Below are 13,229 nucleotides of genomic sequence, written 5' to 3'. Positions count from 1 at the left end.
TAAAACGATATCACGGTGCATCTATCGATGGTGGTGGTTGTCGTTGGTCTAAAGCAACAGACACTGTACTAAACACGCTAAGCATTTTTCGCTAAAAAAACGCGAAATGCAAAATACACTGCAAAAATTCCACACATTTTTATTGGCAAAAATCCATGGATTTGATTTATAAATTTAATTTGTGCACACATACTCGTTTTCCATGCTGAATCACACATAAAATCGATGGACCTTATATAAACTACTAGCTGTACCCGGCAAACTTTGTCTTGCCTACTGCGATTTTTGACGTTTCAAGTTTGTAGCCAAAACCAAGTCCCCGGTCAGAATGTGTGGAAGATCGATTTTCAAAAAACCCTCAATTTTTCCATGTTTTTTGCCTCATAAACCTTTTTTGGGTGAAAACTAACAGAACAAAACAAAGACGACACAAAACGGACGCTCCGTTCGCAAGTTATGCGCGGTCCCACGTATGCCACTGCATTTTTATATATTGTCGGGCCACCACCAAACCGGACTTCGCACAATCAAGTCGCGACCCGACCCAACTCGCGACGTTTTTTAATCATGTCAAAAGTAGTGCGCATCCTTCCCGTTGTTGTCAGCAACACAGCGCACTAGATGCGAAACAGTTGCGACACTTGTGGACCAAGAAAATTGCAATTTTTGATTGAATGTCGGTCTTGATTCCAATCGGATAGACAATATATAGATGTGTGTCTACACATGAAAAAGGGTTATCTATGTGTCGATACACATATTAATTATATTTTTGACACATTGCAAAAATCTATGTGTGCGACACATGCATATTGTCTATCCGGTTGGAATCAAGACCGACATTCAATCAAAAATTGCCATTTTCTTGGTCCACAAGTGTCGCAACTGTTTCGCATTTAGTGCGCTGTGTTGCTGACAGCAACGGGAAGGATGCGCACTACCTTTGACATGATTGAAAAACGTCGCGAGTTGGGTCGCGTCGCGACTTGATTGTGCGAAGTCCGGTTTGGTGGCGGCCCGACAATACAGGGTGCGGCAGGAAAAAATGCGAAAAGTTCAAGGCACTATTACACGCTAAATGTGGGATATGTATGACTATTTTTTCATGACAGTGTATCAGTCAATGTCTATATTCTAGCACTGAAAAATAAAAATGAACATATTTGATGTTTAACATGTGATAATGTAGGCCTAATAAGCGGATATCAATAAACTGCGCGCCCAATGGTCATTCAACAAAATGACTATAACAGTAACAAAATTAGCTCAAATTCGATGAACAACCAGACCACACTGATCCAGAGCCATGTAGTTTCACATACCAGATGAAATAAGTACATATATTTGATGATATTGTAGAGAAAATCAAAAATTTTGTTTTATCAGATGCGAAATTTAGCGACCTGTGCGATTTTCTGCGTTTTGAAAATTCTGGTTGTCTTCATCTTCAGGCGCCGCCCTGTAAAGGTTAGTGACCAAAATTGGAAATTTTTTAATTAACTTTTCAGAAAACTAGCCTATTATAGATCATGGAACGTTGAAACATAGATTGGTTAATGTCAAATGGACGAAAATGAGGTTTGAAGTTGAAAAACACTTTCGCATTTTTTCCTGCCGCATACTGTACAATGTTTGCAGTTTTTTCAGTGTAGAAAATGCGAAATGCACTAAGTTCGACTTAGAGCAACATTAACGGCGGCTACTATTCGAGCAACCCGCGCAGCGCTACCATTTTGACTTAACCACCCTTTTCCACACCGGTAGCAATCAAATTAGTCACCTTGATTCGTATCGGGAGGGCTGTCATATTCCCATATAATTTTTAGCAGCGCAACTGTCCCGCTACTATATTTGGTCACCCACCCATAGCGCTACTATTTTGCGAGCGCATCCAGCAGCGACCGGTAAAGTTTGCTGCAATGATGGAGGGCTGCCAAACGGGGTATAGAAGCGCACCGTTAAAGGTGCTCTTAAGGGATGGGCCAAATGCACTGCCGTAATTGGGTTGTTTAGTGAATTAAATATTCCCTTTTTCTTTAGCCTAATCGAAAGAGCTCATTTTTCTGAGTATAACGTGATTTTATTGCGTTCCGATTCCTTTGTTTTGATGGTTAAATAAACAAAACAGTTTTAATTTCCGTGGATAGAATGACAGTTCAATCGATAAAGTGACAGTTCGCCCCGAACAAAAAAAAAATCCCCATACAAACTTAAAATGAATTTAAAAAATAGTTCCCGGGCACCTAAAATGATGAAATTTTGGATTTCGACTAATTTTTGGACGGAGATTCCGATTATGCAATAATCTAGATACCCCTAAAGAACCCAATTCTGCCAAATGACGTAAGCGCCATCGACATGGGACAACTACTAGTGTCGACAAGCACGGAATGTACTAGTTTTACGGTTTGACTGTTGCCGTTGTGTCTTTCCCATTTTCCGTTTCAGCTCACAATGGGAAAGGAAAACGCTTGTTGAGAAAGAATTTTTAAATTGTTTTTTTTTTTCTTATTGGAAAAAAAATAAATGTCTTCATATATTTTTGGAAATTTTGCTAAAATTTAAGGAGATCGTCCCCAAAACTCGCCAATATCTTGAATTTCATCAATGTGACGCAAAACCTGCATTCATATGATCGAATGGTATTGTCGCGCTTATCTTAGATTCTCAGCAAGCTGCGTTCGAAACGCGCAGCCTCAGATCGCGCCAGACCGCGCACGTATGATTTGTACACGGTGTGCACCTTGGCTAAAACTGTTTTGCAGCCGCCGGGTGGAGCTGTCAGCCGCCGTGTACAAATTAAACGGGCGCAATCTTATGACGGCTGACTCAGATCAGCAGGCTCTGAGTGATTAAGCTAGGATGCACAATATTATGGTATTATATTTAGCTTTTAATTTATGGAAAAAAAATTAAAATTGGTTGAACAAAACGCAAGATATTTGAATTTTATTAAATTCCATATTTTAAAAAGTTGTTAAACTCGATGTTGAGCTAAAACTCAAAAACTGTACTACTTTAAATTTTTTGAAGCACGGTTTCGAAATCAGCGCTAAATTATGCTTCAAAAATTTTGGTCGTTGACAGAAGTTCACGACTTTCGTTTTATTTTGTAAACTAGTGTAACATGCAGTGTTGTTTGAAGCTTGCTTCTTGAGATTTGTGCGTCTGAAGTTCTGATGCATTGTTGAAGCGGTATTTCAAGACGTTTGTCCTTAATAAAAATCGACTGTAAAGCTTGTATTTCCAACATCATTGTTATGCGAAATTTACATTAGGTTGCATTGTTATTTGGAGGAACCTTCAAAGAACGAAACCTGTTTTGTTTACTGTGTCTGTAATAGCGCACAGTAACCTAACCAGCGGCTCACAACAGCGTCTGATCCCCATGTTAGGGGCGGCTGATCTACGTCCGAGTGCCAGGGAAGGACTCTAAGCTCAACTGTGCACTATGGTCCTCCGGAAAGTAGGGGGTTGGTGTCAGGCCCTGCGAGCCAGCCGTAAAGAACCATTGTAGCGGAAAATCAGCAACAGAATAATACGAACCGAGACCAACGGCAACGACCCCAGCGAACAAAAAGGACTTGCGATTGGAAACTCGGTACGTGGAACTGCCGATCTCTCAACTTCATTGGGAGCACCCGCATACTCGCCGATCTACTGAAGGACCGCGGGTTCGGCATCGTAGCGCTGCAGGAGGTGTGTTGGACAGGATCCATGGTGCGAACGTTTAGAGGTAATCATACCATCTACCAGAGCTGCGGCAACACACGCGAGCTGGGAACAGCTTTCATCGTGATGGGTGATATGCAGAGGCGCGTGATCGGTTGATGGCCGATCGACGTAAGAATGTGCAGGTTGCGGATCAAGGGCCGATTCTTCAACTTCAGCATAATAAACGTGCACAGCCCACACTCCGGAAGTACTGATGATGACAAGGACGCATTTTACGCGCAGCTTGAACGCGAGAACGACCGCTGCCCAAGCCACGACGTCAAGATCATCATAGGAGATTTGAACGCTCAGGTAGGCCAGGAGGAGGAATTCAGACCGACGATTGGTAAGTTTAGCGCCCACCAGCAAACGAACGAAAACGGCCTACGACTCATTGATTTCGCCGCCTCCAAAAATATGGCCATACGTAGCACCTTTTTTCAACACAGCCTCCCTTATCGTTACACCTGGAGATCACCACAGCAGACGGAATCTCAAATCGACCACGTTCTGATTGACGGACGGCACTTCTCCGACATTATCGACGTCAGGACCTATCGTGGCGCCAACATCGACTCCGACCACTATCTGGTGATGGTCAAACTGCGCCCAAAACTCTCCGCCATCAACAATGTACGGTACCGGCGACCGCCACGGTACAACCTAGAGCGACTGAAGCAACCGGATGTCGCCACCGCATACGCGCAGAATCTCGAAGCCGCGTTGCCAGACGAGGGCGAGCTCGATGAGGCCCCTCTAGAGGACTGCTGGAGTACAGTGAAAGCAGCCATCAACGACGCAGCCGAAAGCACCATCGGGTACGTGGAACGGAATCGACGGAACGAATGGTTCGACGAAGAGTGCAGAACGGTTTTGGAGGAGAAGAGCGCAGCGAGGGCGGTAATGCTGCAGCAAGGGACTCGACAGAACGTGGAACGTTACAAACAGAAGCGGAAACAGCAGACCCGCCTCTTTCGGGAGAAAAAGCGCCGCCTGGAAGAACAGGAGTGTGAAGAAATGGAACTGCTGTGCCGTTCCCAAGAAACACGGAAGTTCTATCAGAAGCTCAACGCATCCCGCAACGGCTTCGTGCCGCGAGCCGAAATATGCAGGGATAAAGACGGAGGCCTCTTGACGGACGGACGTGAGGTGATCGAAAGGTGGAAGCAGCACTTCGATCAGCACCTGAACGGCGTGGAGAACGTAGGCACGGGAGCCAACGGCAACGAAGGAAACTACAACACCAGTGCAGCGGAGGACGGAAATGAACCAACTTCCACGCTGAGGGAAGTTAAGGATGCCATTCACCAGCTCAAAACCAACAAAGCAGCTGGTAAGGATGGTATCGCAGCTGAACTCATCAAGATGGGCCCAGAAAAGTTGGCCACCTGTCTGCATCGACTGATAGTCAGGATCTGGGAAACCGAACAGCTACCGGAGGAGTGGATGGAAGGGATAATCCACCCCATTCACAAGAAAGGCGACCATTTGGAATGTGAGAACTTCAAGGCGATCACTATTTTGAATGCCGCCTACAAAGTGCTATCCCAGATCATCTTCCGTCGTCTGTCACCTAAAACAAATGAGTTCGTGGGAAGTCGGCTTCATCGACGGCCGGTCGACAACGGACCAGATCTTTACCGTACGGCAAATCCTCCAGAAATGCCGTGAATACCAGGTCCCAACGCACCACCTGTTCATCGACTTCAAAGCGGCATACGATAGTATCGACCGCGCAGAGCTATGGAGAATCATGGACGAAAACGGCTTTCCTGGGAAGCTGACTAGACTGATTAAAGCAACGATGGACGGTGTGCAAAACTGCGTAAGGGTTTCGGGTGAACTATCCAGTTCATTCGTATCTCGCCGGGGACTGCGACAAGGTGACGGACTCTCATGTCTACTCTTCAACATCGCGCTGGAAGGTGTGATGCGACGAGCCGGGCTCAACAGCCGGGGAACGATTTTCACAAAATCCGGTCAACTTGTGTGCTTTGCGGACGACATGGACATTATCGCTAGGACATTTGGAACGGTGGCAGAACTGTACACCCGCCTGAAACGCGAAGCAGCAAAGGTCGGACTGGTGATGAATGCCTCAAAAACAAAGTACATGCTGGTAGGCGGAACTGAACACGACCGGATCCGTCTGGGTAGTAATGTTACGATAGACGGGGATACTTTCGAGGTAGTGGAGGAATTCGTCTACCTCGGATCCTTACTGACGGCTGACAACAACGTGAGCCGTGAAATTCGGAGGCGCATCATCAGCGGAAGTCGGGCCTACTACGGGCTCCAGAAGAAACTGCGGTCGAAAAAGATTCACCCACGCACCAAATGCACCATGTACAAAACGCTAATAAGACCGGTAATCCTCTACGGGCACGAGACGTGGACCATGCTCGAGGAGGACCTGCAAGCACTCGGAGTTTTCGAGCGACGCGTGCTAAGGACGATCTTCGGCGGTGTGCAGGAGAACGGTGTGTGGCGGAGAAGAATGAACCACGAGCTCGCTGCACTTTACGGCGAACCCAGCATCCAGAAGGTGGCCAAAGCCGGAAGGATACGATGGGCAGGGCATGTTGCAAGAATGCCGGACAACAACCCTGCAAAGCTGGTGTTTGCAACTGATCCGGTTGGCACAAGAAGGCGTGGAGCGCAGAGAGCACGATGGGCGGACCAGGTGGAGCGTGACTTGGCGAGCATTGGGCGCGACCGAGGATGGAGAGCGGCAGCCACGAACCGTGTATTATGGTGTTACCGTCAGGTAACATTTTGTTTGCTTTGAGTGCGAGACTAGTAGGGAACACCTTTGTAAAATTAGATTTGCCAACGGTGGTTTCAAATCATGCGGGAGGGCGTGGAAAAAACCATAACGCTCTACTGACAGGTGAGCAGCCACAGCGAGTGTGGAGGCGAATTGGAGCTCCCATCTCAGAAGGAAATGGGGAAACGCAAGCTTTTCCTGGGTGACCGTTTGGGAGTGGGTGTCGAGAAGCCCGAGTGACTCGAGAGGCAGTATGTTCTGGGGCTCCGAAGATATACGTTGACACGAAGGAGTTCTGCTACGATTTTTGCGTGCTAAGGCGCGCCCAAGTTTGAGATCGTGTTTTTCTGGTAGTGCTAAAGGTCCAGACTCCTGGGCCAATATTTCTGGGAATAGCCAACACCCCCAGCCGAATCGCCCATAGCGGACACCGGTAACCACAACGGAAGCCCGTTTGCCGACCACCTACCGACCGGCCACCACTGTTGCAAAGTGGAGCCTGATAACCACCGACACGCTACCTGTTCTTCCCGAGGGATCGTTTCCGATCGCCACTGAGCCACCTGGCAGGATCACCTCCGACCCGCTGCTGGGGTCCATTGAAAGTAGCGACCAAGTCGGTCACCGTCAGCAAGGCGGTTATTCGTCACGTCACCTGAAGCCAGTAACGCCGCCGTGTTCGCCCCCCCCTACGTGCCAAGCGACCACATTGCCTATTTGCCATCGGAATCAAGTGCCGTGGTCTTCTCCAGCTCGCCACGTGCCCGGCGGCAATCCACCTGTAGAATCAAGCTCCGTAACATTCTCCGGCCCGCCACGTGCCTGGCGGTCTCCACGACAACCAGTCGGCAGAATCAAGTTTCGGGACCTTCTCCGGCCAACTACGAGCCCGGCGGCCACAACTACGAGCCGCCCGAATCAAGCCCCATCGTCGTATTCCCCGGCCCGCCACGTGCCCGAAGGTCACCCCGACAGTGCGGCGCCCTAATCAATCCCCGCCGTCGTCTCCAGCCCGCCTCGTGCCCGGCGGCCACCAAGATTATCCGTCGTTCGCCACCAGTGCCGCAACCTTCTTTGGCCCGCCACCTGTTCGGCGGCCACTCCGACAATCCATTGAGCAACCCGCATGTAAGTTCCCCGCAATAAACCCCGTTGTACACCGTATTTTCCTTAACAATCAGGACTCCCGCACTCCGAAGATTCTCCACGCCTAACGCCCTGAGACCCGGGACCAAAAGAGGTCTTGACTGCCCACTCCAATCGCCTGCCGCGGCTAAGACCAGCAGGTGGGAGCTTGTTTCTGTTCCCTTCAGGAACGGAGTGGTCCCGGGGCCAAAATAAATGAGTCTTATAATGGAGAAATATTGTTGATTCAGTTTTATCTTGAATTTGATGTAATACTAAATAAATGAAATGAATCCGATCGTCGTTCGGGCTAGTGTTGCCAAACATTTTATGTTGCTTCAAGATTCAAGTTTTTTACGGATAAAACATGAATGAGGCGTGCCCATAAATTTTGTCATGAGTTTAGGGGGACGGGCAAATGAAGGAAAGTTCCATAATTGATTATTCATAGCGTGTTCGTAAATCAAAACTAATGAAGGATTAGTTCTAAATGATATTTGTAAACATAATTATTTGGAAAAATACCTTAACGCTAAAGCTAGATTTTCTTCAAAATTGATCACGTATCACGATTTTCATACAAAATAGTCACCGTTGAGATGCTGTAACTCTGCTTCCTGGTGAAAGATAAGGCTTACTTTTTGACGAGAAGAAATGTCTTCGGTTTTGATTTAAGCTATTTTTTTTTTTTTTGTAGCATCAGCTACAAAAGCAGGTCAAATTGTTCAAAATAAGACTACTCCCAAATTCATCATCGAAAAGAAGCGAGAAGGCACCGATTCATTGCCTTCTTTTGGTGTTATTATAAGTGCTCATTTCTAACAAAAATACAAAAAAAAATAGTGAACAAAACAAACCGCGCTTCAATCTTTCATTTTGAGTACACACCAAAGTTTTTGAAATGCTTCCAGCACAAAAAAAATCAGCAAAATAAATTGCTGAATTTCAGCAATTTTTTTGCTGAATTTCAGCACAACGTTGCTGATCAACTGTCAAAATTGCTGGATGATTCAGCAAGTTGAAAAATAATTGCTGATATTCAGTAAATTCGCATTGCTGAATGAAATCAGCACAAAAAAAATCAGCAAAGTTTGCTGAATACCAGTAAACAAAATTTGGTGTGTAGGATTAAATTGATAAAGCAACCCCCCGAGCAGTTGAAACAATCTCCGTAATAACAGTTTTTGAATGTTGAATTTTTTGTTAAATTTTCAATGCATTTAATTAATTATTACGAATGAAAATAATAATTCTCTTTCATTATTATAATGCACTTATACCATAATGAAAATGTATGCGGACCGTATTTTCAATCGCTTTTGACAACACTGTCTACACGCGGTCAGATGGTTTTTGCTTTTATCTAATAGCATGAAATCAACCAATCAGCAGCTGGTCCGTTTTGGCCCCATATCGAGCTACCTATTGACTGGTCTCGTTTCAGGTGGAAACGGAACAATCAAACGTCTCCCGAGCCGCGGCCAAACAGTTTGGCACATGTAAACATGAGGTGGATTTTCGGATTTTTTTCCATCGAAGAGCTGGAAAGCAGATGGAAATGGAAATGTTTTTGACGCATTTCCAACTGCTTCAGCTGCTCGATCGAAAAACCCCTGAAAATCATGAAAATGACATGAATTTTTAAATTGCCCCAAAATAAAAACAAACATGGAATCGGATTCCATATTCCAGCCGTTCCAAAAATGTGTGTTTTCCGCACATGGGAAGGCTTCATGCACCCGAACACATGAATGTGTACGACCCATGCAACACACAAAATGTGCGGCATGTAAAGAGGGTCGATTTGAGAGCGACCAACACAGCCGCTGTGTCTAGGGTTACCAGACGTACTCTTTTTAGAGTACATGTACTCTTTTTCAGCTATAAATTGAGCGTACTATTCTTTTTGGTAAAATGGGCCCAATTGTACTCTTTTTTGCAAAATTACATTTTTCTGATGAAATATACATATCAATCAAAATAACCTTACAAGTAGTAAAAAAACAGTATGCTACAAATTAGAATCACTCAACGATAGGTCTTATCTGCAGAAGAAAGGCCATCTTTATTTTCCTTTTCTTCCATCGAAATCACATTAATTCATTCAGATTATGATTAAAACTGTCGTTAATTAATTTGTTTTGCAAAAATGGCTTCACTTTGACGTGCAATAATCGGAAGGGTAAATAATAACGAAAGTATTTCGTTTCTGTAATATGTTAGCTTTTGAAAGCAGTATCAGTTTTTTAAACTGTCTTGAACGAAGCAGTCAGTTACATTTTCCATTGAGCTCTTAAAAGAAATTTATAATCAGTATTAACGAGATTTTAACCCTTCCGAAGAAAGAACTCACATTTTGCGAGTTTGTCGGGATTGGGATTCGATCCTAGGTCCTCGGCGTAAGCGTCACGTATTTTAGCCATCACACTAGGTCCGTTTCACAAAAAAAAAATAAAAAAGTCTCGCGAAACCCATCTACGGAAGAACGAAATAATTGACAGTTCTCTCTAATTCTTAACGAAAGGAATTTGAAAACAAATTACTAACACACACGTATTTGTATTGGTCAATAGTTGGCATGAATACTGAAAAAATGTGAGACTAGAAACTGCTGTGATAACTATCCAGTGATGTATTAAGTAGACGACACAACTTAATACAACAAGATTTTCACTTCGTTAGAAAATTTACCTATCTTTATGTGTCAAGTATGGTTTACAGAATTTAAATATTGAAAACTTCAAGAGTGTCAAACAGTATTTAATCGAAAAAAATAGAAAGAAATCAATATTTACTCGATTGCTGTACTCTTTTGTACTCTTTTATCAGAATTCTTAAATGTACTCTTTTCATGTGTGAACAATATGGTAACCCTAGCTGTGTCGGTGTGAGTTAGCGTGGATGAACGGGAATATGGGCGAAAGTCTGGCGGAGTGCGGGTAAATGTTCCCTTCGCGAGCGATCTACCATTTCATGGCGGATCTGCTGCAAGATGCTTTCCTGAAACGATTCATATAAAATAAAATTTATGATTAAATAACTTTTGTAATATTTGCTAAACCTACCTCATAAAGCAAAATTCTCGGGTGTCCTTTCGTCCCGGCGAAAAGCGTAAAAAAACAATGGCGGACCTTTTAGCTAGTCTCACTGCCGGCAGCTTGACTGCGATGACGGTGACTGCGAGTCATCTCAATAGCGGATGACCAATCATGCGAACATCAGATGACAACAATAATAGGGCGCGATTGAAGCCATTATCATCCAGTTAGGGGTTGACAGTCAGCTGCAGCTGTGCAGTTCTGAAAATCGTATGAAAACTGTGAATACCGGGCAACTCACTGGAACAATCCGTTCCCAGCCATCTTAGCAAACTGCAGTAGAATCACTTGGCATAATACGGAACCTCACGGTGATGGCGACTAGCTCCGCCAACAGTCCACTCGTCAATGAGGCAGCATCACACTGACGACGACCCCGTCATGGTGCTGGCTGTCACTGATGCTTGCTAGGGGAAATACACGCATGAGAAATGCTACTCAGCTTTGTTCATACCCCACATTCTCCCTCTTCTCCGAAAAAAAAAAGTTTTCTTACTAGCAGGCTTGTTATTTTTACGCTCAAACCCTCAATTTCGTTCTCTTCATCCTTATGGCACCAATGCAACAAGATACACTTCAAGATACAAGAATTAAGACGAATGGCCACATTTACTTTTTGTTTAGTAAACGCACTTTTGTTAATATCGAACCTATATCATTTGATTGATAACTTGCAATGCTAACCGATCATCTATGGGGTTTTGCCGAGCTCCAATAAAAATAACTACAACACACGCAGTTGGGTGATGCGTCTTCTCTCCTTCAAGCGCACGTCTCGTTATGTAGCCGGCCCTGTTTTTCACTCACTCAAATCAATCGTTATTCACGATTGCGAAAATTCGACGCATTCAACGAAAACGAACATATTTTGTAAGAATTATTTGTCAAAAAAGAAAAAAAAACAAGAGATTAACGAATTTGAGATTTATCAGACTAAAGATTATGTATATCATACAACTCCATTTTAAATGCTTCAATATGATGGTACAGATGGACCATATATAACACACAAATGTCCTTCATTATACGAAAATAGATTCTACAAAACGAGTTCGAAAGAGGTTCTACAACATATTTTCAGTAGATATGTTTTCATTGCGTACTTCGAATTTTAAACTGTTTTACGATATGCAATTTTTATGGGCGGTTTTCATTACACGTCCCTGCATTTTCCTCACGCACAGCTTTCGGCAGTTATCATGCAACACCATTTCCTTAGACGAGTTTCTTTACACATCGCTGCATTTTCCTGATGCAAACAATTTTCGGCAGTTTTTCAATAACGCCATTTCCTTGGACGGTTTTCATTACACGTCCCTGCATTTTCCTTATGCAGAAAAATTGTCGGCGGTTATCCAACAACGCCTTTACCTTGGACGGTTTTCACTACACGTCCCTGCATTTTCTTTATGCAGAATAATTTTCGGCGGTTGTCTAAAAATGCCGTTTCCTTGGACGGTTTTCATTACACGTCCCTGCATTTTCCTTATGCAGAAAAATTGTCGGCGGTTATCCAACAACGCCTTTACCTTGGACGGTTTTCACTACACGTCCCTGCATTTTCTTTATGCAGAATAATTTTCGGCGGTTATCTAAAAATGCCGTTTCCTTGGACGGTTTTCATTACACGTCCCTGCATTTTCCTTATGCAGAAAAATCTTCGGCGGTTATCCAACAACGCCTTTATCTTGGACGGTTTTCACTACACGTCCCTGCATTTTCTTTATGCAGAATAATTTTCGGCGATTATCTAAAAATGCCGTTTCCTTGGACGGTTTTCATTACACGTCCCTGCATTTTCCTTATGCAGAAAAATCTTCGGCGGTTATCCAACAACGCCTTTATCTTGGACGGTTTTCACTACACGTCCCTGCATTTTCTTTATGCAGAATAATTTTCGGCGGTTATCTAAAAATGCCGTTTCCTTGGACGGTTTTTATTACACGTCCCTGCATTTTCCTTATGCAGAAAAATTTTCGGCGGTTCGACACGCCATTAATTTGCCTAACCAAAAACCCGAGCAAAAACCAACCCAACCAACCAACGCCGCGAGTATTTTACGGCAACATTCACAATAGTCAAACACCTCTATCATCATGCACATCAACCTGTTTGCATTTACCGTTCAACCGAGCGACAACACGAGCATGTACGATCCGAGGAATCAACGAAAGCGCGACCATCCATGCCGAGCAAGAACATGAAGAAACATGCATGCAATCATCGACCGACCACCTATCCACAGCGTGCTACCAGTCGACAACAAAAATCAACCACGTCACCGCGCCTTTGTTCATGTGTTTGTGCTAGAACCAAGGCTAAAACAGAACGCGGTTGGAAAAACAAAAACTTTCCGCGCTCTAGCTTTCGTCAGGAACCGCAGAATTGCAACACCCACTTCACTGTGTTTGCAGCACCACCACACACTTCACACACCAAAACGATTTGTTTTCTCTCACTGTTTTTATGCCAAGTGATTCTACCTATTTTATGATTAACTTGTTATTGATTATGATGCACTCCTG

This window comes from Aedes albopictus, chromosome 2 (assembly GCF_035046485.1).
Source record: "Aedes albopictus strain Foshan chromosome 2, AalbF5, whole genome shotgun sequence".
Lineage (NCBI taxonomy): Eukaryota > Metazoa > Arthropoda > Insecta > Diptera > Culicidae > Aedes > Aedes albopictus.
The sequence above is the reverse complement of the archived record's forward strand: the minus strand, read 5'-3'. Positions refer to the sequence as shown.